Consider the following 21,175-nt stretch of genomic DNA (forward strand, 5'->3'; position numbering starts at 1 on the left):
TCATCTTTCCAATGAAGTGTGACAACATAGCTTAAAAGTGTCAAAGGTTGTAGCTTTTTTTAAGAGTATCTGTTTTCATCTCTCAAGAGGTTATTAAAAAAACTGATAACAACCTTGAGAATGGCTAGAAAGGGAGCACCTGTACAAAAGCAATCTCTCTAAAAACGAAAACAAACAAAACCCAACAACATTGTGTGGTCTGGGATAGAGTGGGAGGGGAAGTGAAAAGATGCAAATTCTCCCCCTTTCATGTTTTTTTGCTATCTTTTCCTAAGTGAGAGGTTTCTGTATCTGTGGCCATGGCCCCAAAGGGAAAAAATGGATTACAGTGAGATATCACATTGCAGAAAATTAATGTTGCGGTTGTCCCTGTACACAGACAGAACCTTGGGCCTGAGTCGTGCCAAGTCTGGCTTCTCACCCAGTGGATTGTGTATCACTGCACATGTCCGTGCCAGTCTTTAACGCACTTGGCAGTGAAATCTAGGGATTGGATTCTCACACATTACCGAGAAGCTTAAACCCGTGTCATTCATGGCTACACATGTATTTAGGAACTTTCTGCAGTCAGGAACACTTGAGGAGAGTATCTGTCTGGTTGTCTGTTGGGTTTTACGATGATTCTGCTAATACTGGGTACTCTATTGTTTGGCTTCAAGCAGTGAACTGAAAGTATGCCCTATAATGAATAAAACTGAGTTGGAAAAAATTCTTTTGTTCTTACATGGGTTTGCTGTCATCTCCTGAAATGTTATTCATTTCCTTTTGGAAATGTCTACAACAATCAAAGCTTGATATGGTTGCCAGCCATTTGGTTTAAATAAACAGCTGTATTGATTTACAGAGATGCTGGGCCCTGTGCCAGTTTTTTCTTTGCATTACTAGAGAGTCCGAAAGGTTCCTGACACAGTGTGCCCTTGGCTGAGCTCTATCTTGTCTGCTTCATCCTACTGCATTCAGTTTCTTTCTACATGTGAAAGAGGACTGGACATTAAGGAATGTAACAATTTATGGTGTGAAAACTGGAAGTAGCCAGCTAGCTCTTGGCGTGGTTCTTTTTATCCCAAACCCACATGTTTCTCAGCCCCTCTGGGGGTCCCAGCATTTCCTTTTAAGCTGCTTTAAAAATGATTCTGCTTCTCCATCTCTGCTTTTTATATTTTAGAAAGAAAATCCCTGGAAAATGGCTTTCTTGGAGACATTTCCTTTCAGAGACTATACTAGAGCAGAAAATATAATTAGAATGGAAGGCACTGACTGAAGGTTTTATACATTTGTCCTTTAACAGACTATTTTAACACTGGGAGTAGTAGAGCTAAGGTGAAATAGGCTGTAAAATCCATTTAAGAAGCTGGCTAAATACCTAAGCTGTGGTTTTGAGTTAACTTTGTAACCACCATGGCAACAGTGCTGCCAAGCTAGCTCAGAAGTGTTTGTGAGAATGATGGCAGCATAGCCCAGAGTCTTCCTCTCTGCCAGAGAGGCAGTGTCCTTTCAGGGCATCAAACAAGGCATGCCAGGAAATGGCCTGCTAATCTCTGAGGCCCCTCAGCTCTTTAAAACATGGTCAGTGGGGAATAAGCCATCTGGTTTTAAACTTAGATGGCCATCAAAAAGGTCTGGCACGTGAGCGCTGCTATGGAAGATCTAGATTTTAATTTCTTGTGTTTGTTGAGAGTCAGAATGACTAAAGGCAGAAAGTAGCAGCTGTTCAATCTAGTGGCAACTGCCTCTTTAGGAAACCAGTAATGCAACTTGTGATAAATGCTGGGATACAAATGTGATCATCATTTAGGACTTCCAGTAAATTCAGACTAACATATAACCAGGCAGGAAAAAGAAACATAAGAATCTGTATTCCAGTGGCTCGTGATCAGCAGCCAGAATTCATCTCAGATTGCTGAGTTTTGTGATTAGTTGATACAGCACCTAGAACTTCTTTCACCTTACTCTTCTGGACTTTGATCTTACCAAACTCTTGAAGTCTGCAGGCCTTGCCAGTCTGCAGAATCTTGCAGCGCCTCCAGAAGCAACAGTGGTTAAAGCAGAAGCTCCCTTTGGGGTTCTGTCAGCTCATTCAGGAGTTGATTTTTGGAGGTAGACTGTGCTATTTGCTACTCTGCCAATGGAAACCCTAAGTCCAGTGGACGTGGTGACCTGTTTTTAAATTTCTTCTGACACCAAACTGTGGTTATAAAAAAAAAAAGGAGTTGGTCTGTTAGCCTTGAAAGTTTTCCAGGGTCTGGGTTAGCATTCCCTGGCCTCTTGTTCTTTAGTCACTACAAATTTATCCATACTTGGAAGAGAGCAGAATGTGTCAGAGCAGTGGTCTTGTCCTCTGCAGTTGTGTTCTAGACCTTACTTCATGTCTCTAACACTTAAAAATGTGGAGCAGTACATTGAATCAGTCTGTTGATGCTGCAACCTTGAGGTGTTTTGTTTTTTCAGCTCTGGACTTTTACAGATTTTGTTTCAGTGTCTTGATTGTATACATGTAAATTTTGCCTTCTGCTTTGCATGTAGATCTCATGAGGAAGATGGCCAGTAGGCCTCATGTATATGTTACATATTTCTAAAGGAGCTTTCTGGTTGATCTGATAAACAGCACATTCCTTAGAGAAGGCAAGGGCCTGCAGGGAGCTCTTTGACATCTCTGACCCTTGGTGAGGTGTTACAGAGCAAGCTAGGGTCATTCCAGAGGTTATGTTTTGATCTTCTGTTTCTTTAGGTCAGCATTAAGTGGAGGGGATTAAGGGATTTTTAGCAGTCTGTGTGAGGGGTCCACTGCTGGGGATAGCCTTGAAAAGAATGTTTGTCATTCCCACTGCCTGCTGTGGGAAAGTCACAGGATCACTACATCAAGTGCTGGGATTTCTAGAGAGTGTTAAGCAAGAAAGAGCCTGAGGCAAGATACCTCTTTCTTACCTAGCTGTGACATTTCTACAGGAGATGCTGTTTTACAGCTTTTTTCCTCCTACAATCTTAACTCTAGATTTAGGCAGAGGGAGGAGGGTGGGAAGAAATTAAGCATTTTGTCCAAAGTCTTTCTCTTGGTTTTGCTCATGTTAAATTTAATTTATAGCTATTTAGATCACAATACTTAGAGGAAAAGTTGCTTGCCTTATAATTTGCTATTTGTCCCAAACTCTGTGTTAATTAACTAGCTCATACATAAGTCATTTTACTCAACCTACTGGTGTTAAAAAGTGATGTCAAAGTGTGGTTTTGGCTTGAGGGAAATCAATGCAGTGAAAACAGGGGATTCTTTTGGGGCAAGCTGTGAGTCCCAGCTCTGGCACTGCTCACTTTGTGCTGTCATCTGGGTACGACACTTCCCGCTCCTTCTTTCCTAATCCAGCCTGTGCCGTGCAAAGGATGCACCCACACAGAGTGAGGCAATGTGGCCACAGGAAGGCTGCACTCCTCCACATACATTACTGGTGGTGAGAAACAAGTTTTATTAGCTGGTGTGGCTCAGGACAATGCAAGTTTTTCCACTTCCAAGATCTGAACTGGCTTTTGTTTTCATAAAACAGTGTATCACACAATCCACAGCCAAAAGGCACTAGAGGTTAAACCTGTTACCAATTCTATCAGGATTTTAAATGTACACATTTTAGTAGCTTCTACTTTGAATGTACACCCTGTTATTTTTTAGAGATGTCCATGCCTGAATGTCACCAAGTGTTTTCTGATTATTAGAAAAATTCTCCATTGTTGTATCCTTTATCTGTCATCTTCCTTCTGCTTGACTTACCTGTAATGTCTCCCAGTGGCTGACAGCACTGCAGCCATCATCAAAGCAAAGAACTCTTCATTGTCTTTGCTCTGCACTATCCCTACATACCCCAAGTATGATAGAAATCTTTTGAATTAATTCTGCCTACCAAAGTCTGTCATTAAAGACAACAACAGTATGGCATAAAAATCTCTGAGTCCCAAAGGAGGATTTTGCACTTGAATATTTGGTGAAGAGAAAGGTTCTGATTAGGTTTCTAGCATATTGTGACTTCCTGATTTTGTATCTTGTATTACTCAAGTCATCAGTTACTAATAGCTATTTGTCACAAAATCCCAGTGGTATTTCAAGAACTGAATTGTATTGCTGGCAAACATGGTACACCCTCTGAACAACCAAAAGGAAACAGGTTCGTACTGCAAGACACAGACAGTGGAACCCATCTGGTTCACAGACAGGAGGATAATTCTTGTCTTTTCATTGCTAATTGTGTTACAGAACTGGTTTCTTTCAACAGGAAGTTATAATAAGATAATCTAATTATGAATAATTTTGTTTACCAGACAGTTTTCCTTTGGGAATAATCTAATTGGAGTTTCTCAAAAACTTATCACCTCAAATGCATCCTACAGTTGGTTTCCGAGCACTTCTTCGTTAGTGCTTCTTTCCTGGTTTAGTTTATCTCTCTTACCCTTGATGATTGTTCCAGAAGAGTAATCTTTCACTATGTTAATGTCCTCCCATTGTGAAGACCTATCACTTTAAAGATACAATTCTCTTACTCTTTTCTTATGCTTTCCAGAAGCACAAGTATTTGAAAGAATACCTGTATTCTTTAAAAAAAAGTTAGTAAGAATGAAGGCTAGAAGGTGTTGTTAGAGGCCTATGCTGCTCCTCATCGCTACAGAACGTATTCCATGTAAAATAGCAAAGCCATTGTGGAGTATCTGTGATCTTCAGGACATGTTCTGTCTCGTCCTTTCACATAATCATAAACTGGAAATAAAATTAATGTAATAAATTGCTGGCCTTTGCAGATGTAGGATTATTGTATTGGATTCTTGCCTTTTAAAAAAGCAGCATTGCATCTACTGGCATGACGTGATCCAAGAATACTGTTCCATAACTGTTGTTTCTTTGCACATCTCCAAGGAAATCTGCAGGTTGTTGTTGCAGAAAACACAGCCCTTACTGCTGTCCATTGCCACATCAGCTCCAGCACTGCAGCAGTGAAAGCGTGAAGTGTGGGATCAGGTCTCTCTGTGTTCTCAGATGGATGGATGGCATCACCTCCACAGGCTTGCCTTCCTATTTTCTATTTATTTTCTTTTTAAATTTCCCTCTCATTATTTCAAAATTAAACCACATGAAACCTGCCCCCAAATATCTATCTGCTGACCAGAGCTGTTAAATGCTGGTGCCAGAGAAATGAGTCTGGCCTGACTGGACTAATTAAGTTGGCCAAGGCACTTGAGACAAGCTCAAAGAGTCGCAGTGGGAAAGGGAGGGAGAAACACCAACACTTCTTATATGCAAGTATTAAAGGAAACCAGCTGCTCCGAAATACCCTTGGTTAGTGAATGTCTCCACAGGCAGTCTGCTAAGGGAGCAATATCTGGAGCTTAGTAAAGCTGACTTTTTAAAAAGCAGTACTTGAAAAACAGAAGGATCCATGTTTAATTTTTTTTTTAATCCACTCCCCCTTTATAGTCATTTGCTTTTACCCTAGCTTCTAACAAATTATACTTTCAGCTTCTGCAACTTTTTTTGCAAGACTGTTAAAGGGTATATGGGACCGTCCTCGGAGGAGGGTCCTACACAAGTTACTTCACCCGCAGGGTAAGAGCTATGTGCTAAAGCCCTCTTCTGTTTTCAAGCAACTGAGGAAGCACTGGACTGCTTCAACTCCAGAGGTTTCACTGTTGTTGCTGATTTTGTGTGTTTTATTAATTATGCTGCGCCACTTCCATCTTTAAGTTCTTTCTGTTTTTTTTAGACAAAAAAGACAAATAACAATGGTTTGCAACTGGAATCAACAGCAAATGTGAAGCCAAAAGTCCCATGTCTTCCTTTGCATGTCATTATTGAAGGATCTAATAGACTTATGTTTCATGTCTTGTCCAATATCTCTTATAGCATAAGCTAGCTACTAATTTTTGCAAGTGCTGATAAATCGTATCTCTTAGCTGAAGTCCAGTGTGAGTAACTATATTCTACCTAAAATTGCTCTGCAGTTTCATTTGAACATGTTCTTGACTTCCTAGGTTAAATTGTGTGGCCCATGAATTGCCAAATGGCAAGTGCCAACTTTTAGCTCTGTTTCAGATGTGCAGACTCTCTGAGAGAGAGGAAAGGGAGTGTTTGTCCCTGTAAAATTAGTTGTTAGTACTGTTCTCTATGGCTCTTCATAGAGTCCAATACACATCTTCATTGCAATGAGAAAGGAATACAGTGGGGAGTATCCAGCTGAGATTTGTTATGTGAACAGTTGTAATGAGGAAACAAAGCTGGTGGACTCTCAGTCCTACCAGAATTCATCCTATAGCTGAGTTTTGTATTGTTGAGTCCTCACAAAGAAATATGGCTTCTATCCTTTTTCTTCTTGTTTTTTCTTGCTACTGCACGAAAAAAAGGTACAAAAGAAAAAGGAATGATTAGTTTTTCAATATTACATTATGTTTTTCTGTATCTGGCTGAAGTCTTCAACTAAATAAAGATCACGAAAGCAAGGTAGGCAGTGAACAGGACTTCCAAAAGAGATGTTCCAGCACCTGCTTCACTATTTTCTTACTTAGGAGACCTGAGTGTAAGTCCCTTCTCTCAGGAGATTTTCTACAGCAGGTAAGTGGCTTTGCTTTTCTGCACCTCTGCTTCTCAGTTGTATGGTAAGGCTGAGAGCATTGCCTGGCTAGAGCTTGCTGCAGTGAATACCAGCTCACCCTGTTTTCAAGGGAATATCCACTGGCTGGGAATCATTGCACTGGTGCTCCTCTTTTTTTCTGCTGAGAAGGTTGGACTGTGGTTCTAGCAAATGCTATTTCAGACTTTACTCATTTTGTACTTCTCTAGTCAGAGACTGTAAGAAAGGGAGAGACCCAAGCCAGTGTGGTGGTTCTTTTTCAAAGAACTGGTGCAAGAGTTAGCATTTTGGGCAAAGTATGAGGGTGTTTGGGTTTTTGCTTGCTATTTCTCTTACTCCACGGAAAATGCTGCAGATTCTTTGTATGTGTGCGCACAGTGGGAGAACATGCCCAACTGAGATCCAAACACAAATGAAACAGAACTTGGAAAGTTCAAAGTTGACACAATCCAAATTCTTGCTACTAGGGGAAAAAAAAGCTTCTCTACTTTTCCTTTATTAAAACAAACAAACAAAAATCCTGAACAAACAGTAAAAAACCGAAACAACTCCCACCCCACTCATCTTCCTTTTAAAATGCATGCATTTAAATCAGCACACTGCTCTTGGAGATGGAAAAGAGAGAGAGAGTTCTATTCCCAAAGCCTGTTTTTAATCATCAGATGAATTTTGAGAAAACCTCTGAACATTCAGCACTTGTGGTTAGTTTTCCCTGCCCAAAAACGGAGTGGTTTTTGCAGACATTCCATAAACACAGGAAGCTTTGACTGTGTCTCTAACAGATAGGGAGACAGAAAAGTAAAATACACACAATATAAAGACAAAAGCTAAACTTGCCATGATAGCTCAGAGGAATGTAGTCCAGAAGTCTGACTCTATAGCCAGAGCCAGATGTTTCAAACAGAATATCCCAAATCTGTAAAGTACAATTCTAACATAACCTGCTTATGTTTTAGATTTCTTTTTAATTATTAATTTTCCGCCCTGAAGCATGGCACTATATTCTCCTTGAGTCTCTAGTTTGATTTTGTTTCTTTGGAGGGGTAAAAGGGGCAGCATAAAGGGCTAAAAAACTGTGGTGTGAAGAATTCCCATGGTGTTTAGCTTCCTGATCATCTCATAACTGGTTTTAATTTTTATCTGATTAAATATTAGCCTCAATTTTATCTGCAGCAGGAAGTTACATGGATTCATGTTTTATCCAAGTTTTCACATTAAAAAAAAAATCAATTTTTCATGTTTTAAATTGTTTGTCTTCCAGCTCCTTACTGTCTTGTTTTTTTTCTAAAGGAAGAGTAGCTAAAAAGAAATTCCTGATTATCTTTTCCTGCACCATTTGTTACTTTTATATAGCCTAATCGTTGTTAGTTTCCTTTACAAGAGAAACACTTAAGTGCCCTTCATCCATGGGGTTTTTTAAAGAGAAGTCTTTGCTTCTTCTAATTCCCTCACCAGTCTTTCTCCTCAGCTTTGCTTTTGCCCTGTTGCTCACCAGAATTGAAGCCACAAATACAGATGAAGGTATCCCTTTCGCTTTCAAATAGCCTTTTCATATTGTAATTATTTTCTTTTCCACTTGAGTGTTAACCTTTCTAACCTCCTCAGCCCAATGAACAGAGATTTTAACAGAACTGTCAGCAGTTGTCCACCCGAGCAGTTAGTTATTAAAAAGTGAAATTCAGAACGTTTTTCCCAAAGTACATTACTTCTCTCTGAAAAGTAAAGAATTTGCCTGATGTTAATCTGTTCAGTTTTTTCATTTCTACCCAGTTAAAATTACAGGAGAGAACCTTTAACTGAGACATCCCTGACACTTTATGATGATTTCTGTGAATAAATTGTCATTGTTGGAATAGCTGAATCCAAGGGCTTTTAATCATTCTGAATTTAGGATTATGAATCAGAATAATGTCACAGTTTTTAGAATCAGTATTCTTTGATAACCTTCCTAATTTTTAATTGGTTTTCTGAACTTCTCTGTTAATATGATTTCTCCCTTCACAGATCCTGTCATCATTGTCAGCCTGTTTGCCAACAGAAACCCTGTTCCAGAAGTTTTTTTCCTGTGGAAATGTTTGATATTAAAAAGATTAATCAAATGAGACAAGCCCCCCCCACCCCCAGATTTTGAAATCTTCAGCACAGTGAAAAAAAATACTAAGTATCTTTCATGATATTATATAATATTGGTGGTATTAAAATAGCAATGGGAAACAAGAAGAAAACAGTTTTGCTTTTAGTAACATATATCCCTGCAGATGTTTCAGATTTCTACTGCACTCTTCTGTGGTAAATTCCTCTGTGAAAAGTTTAGTTACCATTTCATCAAGAGAGGGCTTCTTAATTTTTGGTGTGGTTTTGTTTTACCCCAACTGCTCTGTGTTTACAAAGACAAGTTAAAATATTGTATGTTCTATTGCACTCTACAATTAGGAATTAAAGCATCTAAAGTATTGTGTTCAGAAAAAATCCTCAGTAACTTATCATTATTGGGTTTATGCTGAAAGCTGTTTCATTTGGTTTGGTGAAACTCTCTATTAGCATCCCATTTGGTTTCCAGTTAAAATCCACTTTTGATGTATCCTTGCTCCATCCTTCTGCTTTCTCAAATCAACTCAATCTGAAACCTGGAAATTCCTGACCTATGACTAATGGACACTGATGCAGCTCCTCCCTGCAAGCTCTGCTCTCTGCTCCTTTGGGTGTGCTTTGAAACTGGTCAATAATAAGGAACAAAAGACTCCTGGCCCTCCATGCTGTTTTATTAAAGCTGCTGGCATGGTAGCTTTAGCACTGTCCCTGTTTTCAACCTTAAGCCACATATGATAAGAAATACTGTGTCTTACCAGGTGGTGTTGTCAAATGGCAACATAGTACGTAAATTGCAAATGTTAAAGTGGTTCAAGTGATGTACATCAAAACCTCATCTAAAAGGGAACTCTGAATCAGCTGTTCTTAAGGAAATTGTCAGCAACCTTGGAAAATTCACTGCTGATAATCAAATGTCATCTGACCCCACCAGGTAAAAGCTAAAAGTGATTTACATTGGGTTTTTAAAATTGAAAGCAAGCAGTGTCTTTGCATCCTTTATTCTGCTGCACCATTTTCTTCAGCAGTGTTTTTGGCTAGTTCATACATCACTATCTTCTATAGGAGATGTAGGCAACTCCTGTAAAGGCAGGGTGCAGATTAGATGACATGCAGATTTTCAAAGGCAGAAATGCAGCAGTGAGACCTCCTTTTCACTGGGAGCAGCTGGTTTCCCAGTGGAACAAGATGTCTCTGTGCCACCAGCATCCCTGAACCCAAAAGATTTTCACCCAGTCCTATAGTCCTGTGGTTTTGCATATGAAGAGCTTGGGGCTCTGTGGCCGAAGATCACCCATGTTGGTGTAACAGACAGATACTGGATCTTTTTCTTGAAAATTAATGGGGTTTTGTTTAGTTGGTCAGTGGGGCTTTGTTTTTTGGGCATTTTTTTGGGGTTGGGGGGGTTTTTTTGCTTGTTGGTTTTTTGTTTGTTTTTTGGGGTTTTTTTGGTATGTGATAATTAGGCATGGATAATTAAATACAAGATTTTAGCAACTTTGTGGAAGTAAAGGACTAAAGGACCAGTAGGAATAACTGTTGCAGCTGTCAACATTTCTATGCTGTTTTGAGGGGATTAATATGCAACCACAAAAATTTGTTCCAGGCAGACACTTGGCATTAAAAGATGCAGTCCAGGATTTTATTTTTTCCTTACATTTGAATTTAATCCATCAGGCCATTTTTAAGTAGGAAAAAGACTTTGTTTTTGAAAGTTCAGATTCCTGACATAGTTCTGGTTTCAGAGGGAATATTTAAGGAATGAACAAGGGCCATAGGACTCTGCCTCCTATTTTGCCCCCTTTCTGCCTCTCTTCATCAAAACCGTTTTGTGTTGTTATGTTCTTGTGCTCTATCACAGCCTGTGATAGGGACAGATAAAAGTGTAGTTCTAGGTTTATTCTTCCTCATTTTTCTCTTTCACTCAATAAAAGCCCTTGACTGGTTATGCCTACTGACTCTCAATAGCAGTTGAGGGCTTCTTTGGGAACTTCTGGAAAATCTCATCTTGGTTATGTATTCTGTACTCAGTGACTGCTTCCTGTGCCCACATGTAAAATAAATTAAGCCCCCCATAATGTCCTGAAAGTTGTCATCTTTCCCCAGACATCATAACTGTCTTCCAACAGACAGGTTTTCAGCTATTTCTGCAGTAAAGGATTTATTGTGAAGACAGGAGAGCAGAAATCAGTCTGGTCCAAATGCTCTTGCAGTCATGTTTCTACTGCCAAATTTCTGCTATTCTGGGGGAAAAAAAATTAGCATTAACATAGCAAATGGTTTATCTTAATTTAAAATAATGAGGGAAGTCAGAAGAGGAAGAAGCAGAATATTTAGAATGTTAAAAATGTACCTTTAAATTAGAGAGAGATTAAGAAAAAGAGAATTAGGAAATTTCCTTACTTATAAATTACTCCCTGAGTGGAGGGTTCACTCAAAATTTTGTGAGTTGCAAAATGCTCGGCTGGCAGGGAAAATCACTCAGTGACTTGTTCATTTTTCTTGAGTGTCTAGTTTTGCTTTAAAAATAAGCAGTGTGGGTTCTGTGTTGAATTCCAGTACTGAGTAATATAAACCCTGAGGGGTTTTTGTAAATTCAGACAAAAAATGTGCCATGAGAACAACAAATCCACTATTCTGGGTCCGAGTTTGCTTCATACATTGCCTGTGAACTTAAGACTATTACTTGTTACTGTTACACTGTCTGTGGTGTAAAATGGGCTTCTGCAGCCCTAAGATCTGAGAAAAAAAAATGCACTGAGGGCTGAGTGCTGGTATTTGAAACGTAAGAGAGGAGGAGCAGTACAGTAATCCCTGTTTTCCTCAGCCCCAGTGTGTGCACGTTGGCTTTGTCAGAGATTGCTCAGATTGGCCATGGCAAAGCTGACCAGAGGCTCAGGTCAGCTTGTTAGTCCAAGTTTCTTGTCACCAGCTGTATTCTCTCAAAGACAAGGCTCTCTTAAAATGAGATTTGGTGTGATTCTATATGATTTTTAGTTCCAGTGATTTTAATGAGACTTCCTGTAATTATTTTTAAATTTTTAGTAAAATTTTCTTCCACTTGCCTTGATACTGATGCTAAGGTGTGCTGTATAGATTCCTGGAAGTAAGTAGGATATATCCTTGCTAACAGCAATGGTAGTGGAAGATAGCAATATTCTTAGTTGTGTACAGTTCTCACAGTGCTTCACAAATAGCAATTTTTCAACCTGTTTTCATTTTTTTCACAGACTCTGAACCAGAGGCACAAAGCAGGTAAGTTACATGGCAAAGGCACTAACTGGGAATCAGTGATAAGCCCTCATTTAGAAGAGGGTTCCTTCCTTTTATTTAATCTCTACAATGTTACATGAGCTTTTATAAAACCTCTTTTAATTAAAAAAATCATGTAATGTTTTTAGAAATCTAATCCATTGAAACAATTTAGTTTGCCTTTTGTTTACTCTATTTAAATTTAAAGAACATGTTTCCAAGCTGTTATAAAATTTTGGCCCTGTTGTTTATTGAATACATTATTTATTTGGGGGGAAGAAACCAAAAACATTCTCCCCCAACCATTCTGAGAGCTTAAGGTCTTCATGCTCTGAAAGCAGTTGTTAAACAAAATAAACTGCATGCAGGAAGTAGTGAAATTTAATGTGATACAAAGTTCAAAAAGAATAAAAAGAAACTTAAAGAGCTTATTCTCAACACCAAGCTCCTGTATTAGTACTAAGAATTGATTCACCTCGGGTAGGAGGTGGAAGCATCCCATTGTTTTTGTTTTAAAATTGTTTTTTCACTAATATTAAATATTCCATACATAATATTTCAGACCAAGTTATTTTTCATTATATCTTTTTTTAACATATGGTGCAGGAGTATATTATTTTCCCTGTATGTAGAGCACTCAACAGCCAGAATTAGGTATTTTATGTATGCATCCGTCCTGAGGCTGTATTTTGCAGAACAGGGGAGGTTCTGCAGATACCCTGTTTAATTAGAGAAGCCAATGATCAGGTCTGCTCTGCAGAGAATAGCCTCATATTTGCAATCCCAGTTTTAGCTCCAAGCAGGCTGCTGAGTCTATGTTGGGCAGCATAGTATCATGCAGAGGTACTAAGCAGAATTTGGTCCTGGCAGTGTTGTAAGTGCTAATTAGAGTTTATACCTTTGGGTACTGAAGCATTTAAACATCTTCCAGTTCTGACACTGACTTGTCTGACGCTTGGGGATTTTTACAGGGTGCTCATTATATGATAAGTACATGCCCAAAGGATCTGTAAAGTGAACTGGGTAATAAGTGATGCTGTGGAAAGAAGAAAAAATAAATAATAGCCATACCAGGAAGTTCTGAATATATCATTGTCTTAAGTACAGGAAATGCAATTATACCCTGGAGTATTGCAGAAAAAGGTATCTATATCTTGCTTTACGTCAAAGTAATGTGGGAAGTATTTAGAGCGAACAAGAAGGGCTCAGGTGAAGTGTACAATATCCTTTAGTGATCTGAGCATTTGTAGACAGCAGAATGAAACCAGTGCTCTGCTTTTGCAAGGAAAATAACATGCAAAACAGTGCTGTTTTGTGCAACAGCTCTGACAAAAAAAAATATGGTGTATTGCTTTTCTAATTCAAGTTAAGGAACTGCTCAGCATGTACCCCATCTTCTGACTCAGGATTAATTTCAGCAAACCAACAGATCTTAAAATGCAATTTACCTGTTAAACACTCAAATTGAAATACATTACAAAATGTTTAAAAAGTCACACTTTTTTCCTTCGTATTCACTTGCCATCAGGGTGCACTTATTACCTATCTGCTAAATATTACTGGGTTTGTTAATAAAAGCAGGAGCAATGAGAGAACACTGTCAGATCTTGCCTTAAAAATCCTTCAGGCGATCGGGATAATAGCCAAAAACTAAAAGCTGCACATAGAGAAGTTGAACCGGCAACCTGTCAAGGATCCAAAAACTGCCTCTGTTTTAGACTTGTAGTAGTTGTCAGTTTTAACAAGGCCTTCTCCTTCTAGAAGGAGTAGCTGTTGGGATGCAGATCCCTCATTCCATTGGTGATGAAATGAGTCAGAATCTTCCAGACTCTTATGAGTCCCACTCATCTGTGTAGCTTAGATGAATGAGTTCAGAATATTTAAATCTCACTAACTCTCAGCAGTTGTATGTTTTGAAGTCTTGACTCTAGAGCTGTGTGCTAAAGAAGAAAGATTGTGAGCAGCCTTCAGTTTCATCAAGATTTGTGTTTTATGTGCTGGTGTTAAAAGTAGAATGTGCAGCTTTTGTGTTAGAAATCATAATCTTTCCTCATAAACTGCTGAACTGAAATTGCAATCAACAAAGTAAAACTTCTGCAAAAAGGCCACTGGGGAATTGTGGCTCTGGTTAAGCTCACTCCTGCCTGCACTGGGAAGGTGTGCTGGTGGTTCTTTGTAAAACGTTAACTTCAGCCATGAGCTTCCAAGAGTCATCTGGCAGAGGCTCTGGTAACCGTCCAATTGTTTGCTAAGCTTGTTGTTCCTGTAGACAAATGAATGTTGAAGTAGCTCCTAATGAAACTTTAGCTCCTGGCTGGCTCCTAGGCTCTTTTCTAGCTGTAGCAGCTATGCTATTTGAGTGCCAGTTTTCAATTCTACTTGATTAACAATTCCTGCAGAGCATAGGATGGTTGAGATAGATATTAAACACTCTTGACAGGCAGAGGATTACCACTTCCAGCGGGTTTATTGTTGACACTTGCAAATTGCTGCTTTTCCACCCACTGTTACAATGCCAGTGAGGAGCTGGGAGAGGTGTGATCCAGGTTCTAGATAGATTTCAAACTAATGTGTTGCTCAATAAAACTGATTGAAAATTTGAAATACAGAGGTCATTTTACCTTCAGAATGAAAAGGAGCTGTGAGCTCTAATTACCTGCAATGACTTTAATGCTTGAAACTGGCACCTGCATGCTGAAATATGCATGCTGTGATACACGGCATGAACTACAATGTACCTTTGTGATGTGTGTGCAGAGACTGTTCTCTTCTGCTATTGCCCAAGGGCTGCTGTGTGGCAGGCCCGTAGCAATCTTGTATCCAACACCCTTGCGTAGCTTTCCCACACAAATGGAAAGCCATTAATTTTGGCATCATGATACATGAGATAATTTTAACTAACTCAAAAATAGTTTTTCTCTGAAGAAAAAATAGTGTTTTTCATTGAATTTGTCAACTTGCTATTTCAGATACTCCCTTTGCATATGGTAATTTGGTTCTTACACTAGAACATAAAAAATGCGTCTTCTGAGGTTTGATGAATTTACATTCAAATCAAGATTAATATCAAGAAAACAATCTGGGAACTTATTTTTTCTATTTCATTGGGGCAGGGAGCAGTATGTAAAAATTACACAGACCCATGAGTTCTGCCCAAATAGCTTTTCATAGCAAAATTATCATGAAGATTAATGAGAATGTCAAGTAATGTCTTTAAAAACATTAACTACCAAGTAATTAATGAAATATTTCAGAGAAAGAAAAAGAAGCTAATGAGAGGGCAGATTAGTATGTATTTGTTATTCCCAGAGATTGGATTTCTTGTGTTTACTACTGCTGAATCTCATCTGTCATGCTAATAATATATCAAGTTGCAAAGATCTCAGTGATACCAAATGCATGTTTGCTATCAGGGACGATAGGAAAGACCAAGATAATGTTGTGGGACACATGAAGATAGATGTCAGGAGAGAGTTTGCACCTGGGCTGCACTCGTATTTCCTGAACTGGGACTAAACATGGTCACAGCTTTCTTGCTGTGGCAGCAGGTCTCAGGCTGTACAAATAAAAGGTCTGAAGTGAAGGGGGTAAAGTATTACTTGTTCTGCTACATGATGAATGGTTGTTTATAAGATAAGGTTGCATGCATCTTTCTTCCCTTTCTCTCATCTCTGAAAAAAGACTCAAATCAGAGGGAAAAAAAACTTCTCTGGGTTTCAGTAGACAGCTTTTTCTTTTATTTTTAAATGTTTGTTTGTTTGTTTTGGGTTTTCGTTGTTCCCCAGTGGGTCTGCTTTTAATGGCAATAAGAAAACTTTGGCCAGACCTGGCAGGGGTTGGCTGCTGACAAAAATTGACACTGTTTGAAGGCACAGTCAGTTTGGTTCTCAGGATCTTCCCACCAGAGAGGTGAATATTCAGATCAAATAAAAAGTTTTCTGTCTTCCAGAAATAACCTCTTTACCTCCTAGGCTTATATAATAAATTTTCGCAACTTAATTACTTGTTTATTTTCTTGAGATATACACACAGTTTGATTGAAACAGAATAACTCCTGAAGGTTAAGTGTAATATTAACTCTATTTGCTATCAGAAAATTTGCTTTTCCCAGACCCAAAATCACATAGCAGAAATTTCTCATCCTGCTATTTCTTTTTGGTAGAAATCTCTTAAGACTTCTGTCTAAATTCCTAGGTCATCAGTCACAGCCAGATAGGTTGATTTAGGTTGTATGAATGTGGACATATTTTCCTACATCCTGTCCAAATTCAGATCGATGCTTTGATGTGTGACAGTTAAGAACCTCCACAAGACAAAACTAAACCCTGTCAGGAGAGAAGCACTCACATGTACAGCCCAGCAGCTTCTGCTCATTACTGCAGCAGCTTTTCTTTTTTCCTTCTATGCTGCAGGAGTTGCTACTGCTGTATGAACTGCTATGAACTCTGATACATGATTTCAGGACGTATCTAAAACACTTGAACTTTTCCCAGTTGCAGCCAAGAGAAGGGAAATAGCTGTCTGCCCTTATATTTCTCTATAGCATCTCTCTACTGTTGTATCAAGGGGTGGACATCAGAAATATAACCAGGTTTCTTGTTTCCTATTTTTCATTCTCGCTCTGTTCTGGTATCATATGTTGCTGTACCAATAAGATCAGTAACACAAATCTGTTAGAAGTATGCAATGGCAATTGCTCTTTATTCTGCCAAGGAAAAATCCCCAACAAAAAACTGCGAAGCTAAACTTCACCTTGTAGTCTTGTAGATGTGGCAGTAGATGTTACGACGATAGTGTATTTATCTATATATAGCTCAAAGCACTGGCAAATGAACTGCTTCACAAGGGTGGAACTCTGCCTTTGAAGGTATTGGCCTTCTGTTGTCCACAACTTTTTCTCAATTTGCATTCATTAGAACTGGGTCTGATATCATTTGGCATAGTGTAAACCAGAGGAGATCACAAAATTTAGTGCAGTTTCTGCACCACTGTAAGGTCATGACTGGACTCTCACCAGGGGAGTTGCTTCTTTTTATATTTGTTGATTCACAGTTCTTTTCAGTTTGGTGTTTGGGTACAGTGATTTTAGTATTTCTTTTTTTCCCACCCTCATTGCATATTAATTGCCCTTTTCTGTTACTCATCCTCTTCACTGTTCTTCTTTTCTCTTGCACAATACCATACTCAAAATCAAAGTGGAATGGGTATTGTTTTTCAAGACTATTTTTTTAAACACTTTTTAAAAATAGAAGATTACTGTAGTCAGATTTAAGTGAGTGACATGAGACTTCACTGAATGGGATATAAATCCAACAATATATAAATACAGATAAACAGTTTTAAATGATCTATTAATCTTTTTTTGGTCTGAAACTCTCTGAAGCTCTAAAGAGAAGGATGTAGGAAGACATCTTACCAAGAGTGACCTTTGGGTTTTGTCTTTCTGTTACTTGTTTTTTTGTTTATTTTTTTCAGAGAATGACATTAGTAATTCATAACTACTAGCTAAAGCAAATCTGATTTTAAAAGGAAGCACAATACAGAAACTTGGGAGACATGTTTGCTCAGCTGAAATCTAGTGAATAACAGTAGTGCAATTAGAGTGAAAGGAGTCTTGGGGAAAAAATAAAGATCTTCTCAGAGCTATTTTAAGATCTTAGGTCATGAGTTAGGTCATGAGCTTCTTAGCATTTGGTGAGGTATCTGAGTAGACCCTCGGATTATAGATCAGGGCAGGTGCAGAAGACTGTGCTATAAATACTTTTATCCTTAAGGAGTTCACTAATTTCTTGAATGACAAACCAAACAGGAACATTAGTTCTCAAGAGGAAAATTATTAAAATAATTTAAAGCTTCATTTTCCAACAAATCATCCCATAGTTCTTAACTGCAAAGCTCATCTGATCTCCACCATTATCTAGGAAATGTTACAGAAAACCTTTTACAGGGTTACAGTATGTGTTAAGCATGAGTGGCATGTTCTGGAGTATTTCTGTACTCATTTGCTGCCTACTGAGCTGTGCAGAGAACTGGCCATCAGGATTCCTGCCTTCTATTTTAGGGCCTTCTCTTGCCTTATGGCTGGAGCATAGATGACCAATTTCCCCAGGGAAAATTTGCTATTTTTATGCTTCTTTTAGAAATATTGTCCCTTAATTTCTTCAGTGCAAAGCTCTTGGAGATCCTTACAGGAAAAAATACACTGACCTATTAGTAAAACCTGCCTGATTTCATCAGTATTATTTGTTTTTCTAGGTGAATACAGATGTTTTCAGTTTCCTATTTTTCGATAAGATCCTACACTTATGTTGCTGGCTCCCTTTGTCCAAAAGGAACATTCCTTTTTTACAAGGGCAGCAGAGATCCCAGAGACCTTTGAGAAACTGGTTTGTCTTTCATTTATATTTGCCTTCCTGTGAGGGAACACTCCACTTTTCAAATGACACATACAAGCCTATGAGTTCACTCCGACTTACCTAATTTGAATCCTTAATCGTCTTTTAGGAGGGATGTTTTATACAACTGGCAGAACCAGTTGTTTAGGTGTCATTTCCTGTATATTCCTTAAAAAAAACCCCAAAACCAAAACAAAAAAAAACCACCAAAAAGAGATCTAGGAGAAGAAGAAGTAGGAAAAGCAACTCCAAGGGCATGTTCGAAGTTTTTCCAAGTGATTATGTCCCCCTACCCTTTTGTTTGTTACCAGAACCAACCCTCTATGACCAACCCAATCTATGCCCAAAGAGCAGATCCTCCTCAAGGCAAGTTTCTGCCTGTGTCAAGGGCTAGGTGACATGACAGAAACATCATTCTGTAAACAGGTTCCAGCCTTACTCTGGGAAACTGTACTGTATTGTCAGTAAGCCTGAAGTGTGGCATCACATGCTCACAGGAGGAGTTGTGAATTTCAAAACCAGGTATCCTTTCCTGGTGCTTTGAGTTGGCTGTCTTGATTTTCTAAAGAGCCCAATTAAATTAACAGAATTCAAAATGAGTTCAGTAGGTACTCCCCAGAAGAAAGTGAAACTGCTGCTAGGCAGTTCTTGCACCATTTGTCGGTGAGATGAGATTAGCCTCTGTGAAAAAGAAAAGGTAACAAGTAACATTAGAGAATTGGTATTATGTCAGAAAAACAAAGTTTGTGCTGCCTTCTCTCTTCAATATCAATTCAAAATATAATTTGTATACAATCTGTCTTCACATATCAATTAAAGAGGGAGAGACTATGCAAGCTATTTCATTTCTAAGCCTACCTTTCTTAGCCAGCTGGAACAGAAATTTCCAAGTAATTGCAATTGTTAATGAAAGGTATAGCAAGCATGTTAATACATGTCTGTACTTTTCATGCTCTCTCCAGGAGGAAAAGAAAAATTAAATCACCATCAGCCAGTTCAGCCCCATGGATACAGATCATCTTGCTATAAACAAAGCTTATTAACTGGACATTTTCATGTAAGTAGAACCTCAAGATTTTTTTTTCTGTGGAGGTGATAGGATACTTCAGGTGTTTTTTTAAAAAAACTTCAAGTTCCTTTCCTTCTGCCCGTATCTCATACTTTCTCTTGTATCCTAGAGGCTCCCATGTCATGGCTAACATTCTTTTAGAAAAATGGAGCTGCACAGGCATCCTTTTAAGAGCCTATCAGCACCACTCCCAAATTAGCCATTAAACTGTTTGTTTAATTTCACAAGACATTTGCTTTCCCCAGAGTGAGAAGAGCTACCTCAGTGAATTCCCAGCCGTGATACTCTACGTTTTTTAAGGCATCTTTTGTGGCAGAGGAATAAGTTCTCCTAAACTAGGGTCAAAACATACTGATATATTTAACAATGCAAGTCAGGTTGTTGAATAATGTGTCACTAGGTATCTTTTAAATATTCACTATACTTACCTCAGAAAGGTCCTAATCTGTTCTAATTGACTATAGTGTAAAATCATGATAAGTGCAAAGAGAAAAACTGCATTTCAGAGTTGGTTGCAACTAAATCTGCAGACATTTTCAATACTCTCTTGTATTGTGTTTTACAATATTCTGTGGCAGTGCAATGTTTTACTCAATAATTTTTACTGTTATTATTGTAGTTGTTTGGTTATTAAACCAATGCAGTGAGAAAGGACTGCAGTACGAAATCATCTTTTCTTTAAGTAGGCATAAGGAAAGAAGTTACTTTGACAGTGGACTTCTGCTCTCTAGGAGCAGTACACATGAATCCCCGTGCCTAGTTGTGAGCCTCTCTGAACTTTGTATAGTTCATATGTGATTCAGAGTATGGCCTTTCTGAGGACCTGGGGAAGGTAACTGTTGGTCTGAACCCTCATCAGGGGACTTTGCTATCTTGTACAGCTGAAGTTTCATGGTGCAGCTTGTTAAAGCTCTCTAGGAGCTGGCCTCCAAGGCCTGCAAATCCAGCCGTTACTGCCCTGGCAAGTACCATGGGCCAGAAGCTGTAGGACATTCCCTCCTCCTGCAAAGTAACATCAGTTCAGCTGGTCCAGTGACAGCACCATGGAGGAATTTTCTGCTACAAGTACTGAGTGCAGACAAAGAGGCTGCCTAATTTTCTCTTTGTGCAACCCCACATCCTGTGGGACTCATGCACATCCCTGTACTTTCTACACTGTACAAGGGAGCGTGCGTCCTGAGCAAGAAACAACGTGTTATGTCTTGCTCACTCTGCTGATGAGACTGTGAGAGACCCGCCAGAAGTGAATTAAATAGGTCTCCACTTAATTATATGTTATTTTGTTAATTGTCTATCTGCTGCTCTCCCTCGTTGGCATTACGAAGGGTGCAAGTCACCTCTGCAGCTAGTTTCCCTGCCCCAGCTTTTCCTGGGCTCCATCCCTCGAAGTTCTGGGTACCCCCGGCAGGGCATGGCCCCACCACTCTCCCGGCTGAGGGGCGCAGTAGGTCTCGTCCGCCTTTTCAGTTCGCTCTTTGCGCCCTTGAATGTGCGGTACCGAGGCACGTCTCCCTTCAGGGCCAGGAGCCCTGGCCAGGTACTGCAGAGGAGAGCGGTGCACTTGGGAAGCGCTGGCAGCCGCTGGCACCTCTGCTCTGTCCCGGCACTGCCCTGGGGGTCAGGGTCGCGCCTCAACCCCTTCCCCGCGGTGTGGGTCCCGGCGGAAGCCCTGCCCTCGCCCTGCCCTGCCCTGCCCTCAGCCCTGCCCTCAGCCCTGCCTTCAGCCCTGCCCTCAGCCCTGCCTTCAGCCCTGCCTTCAGCCCTGCCTTCAG

General features: G+C 39.4%; 1 long non-coding RNA gene across 1 annotated transcript in view; it reads left to right on the forward strand.

Annotated features, from left to right (window-relative positions):
* Positions 1 to 19,395, forward strand: part of LOC109143435 — a 40,021-nt gene extending 20,626 nt beyond the window's left edge. The window contains exons 4-5 of the long non-coding RNA XR_002043611.1: positions 11,918 to 11,942; positions 19,297 to 19,395. This is a non-coding gene — a long non-coding RNA (uncharacterized LOC109143435). The remainder of the gene's footprint in view (positions 1 to 11,917; positions 11,943 to 19,296) is intronic.
* The last annotated feature ends 1,780 nt before the right edge of the window (positions 19,396 to 21,175 follow it).

Source organism: Corvus cornix, chromosome 10 (assembly GCF_000738735.6).
Source record: "Corvus cornix cornix isolate S_Up_H32 chromosome 10, ASM73873v5, whole genome shotgun sequence".
NCBI classification, from domain to species: domain Eukaryota; kingdom Metazoa; phylum Chordata; class Aves; order Passeriformes; family Corvidae; genus Corvus; species Corvus cornix.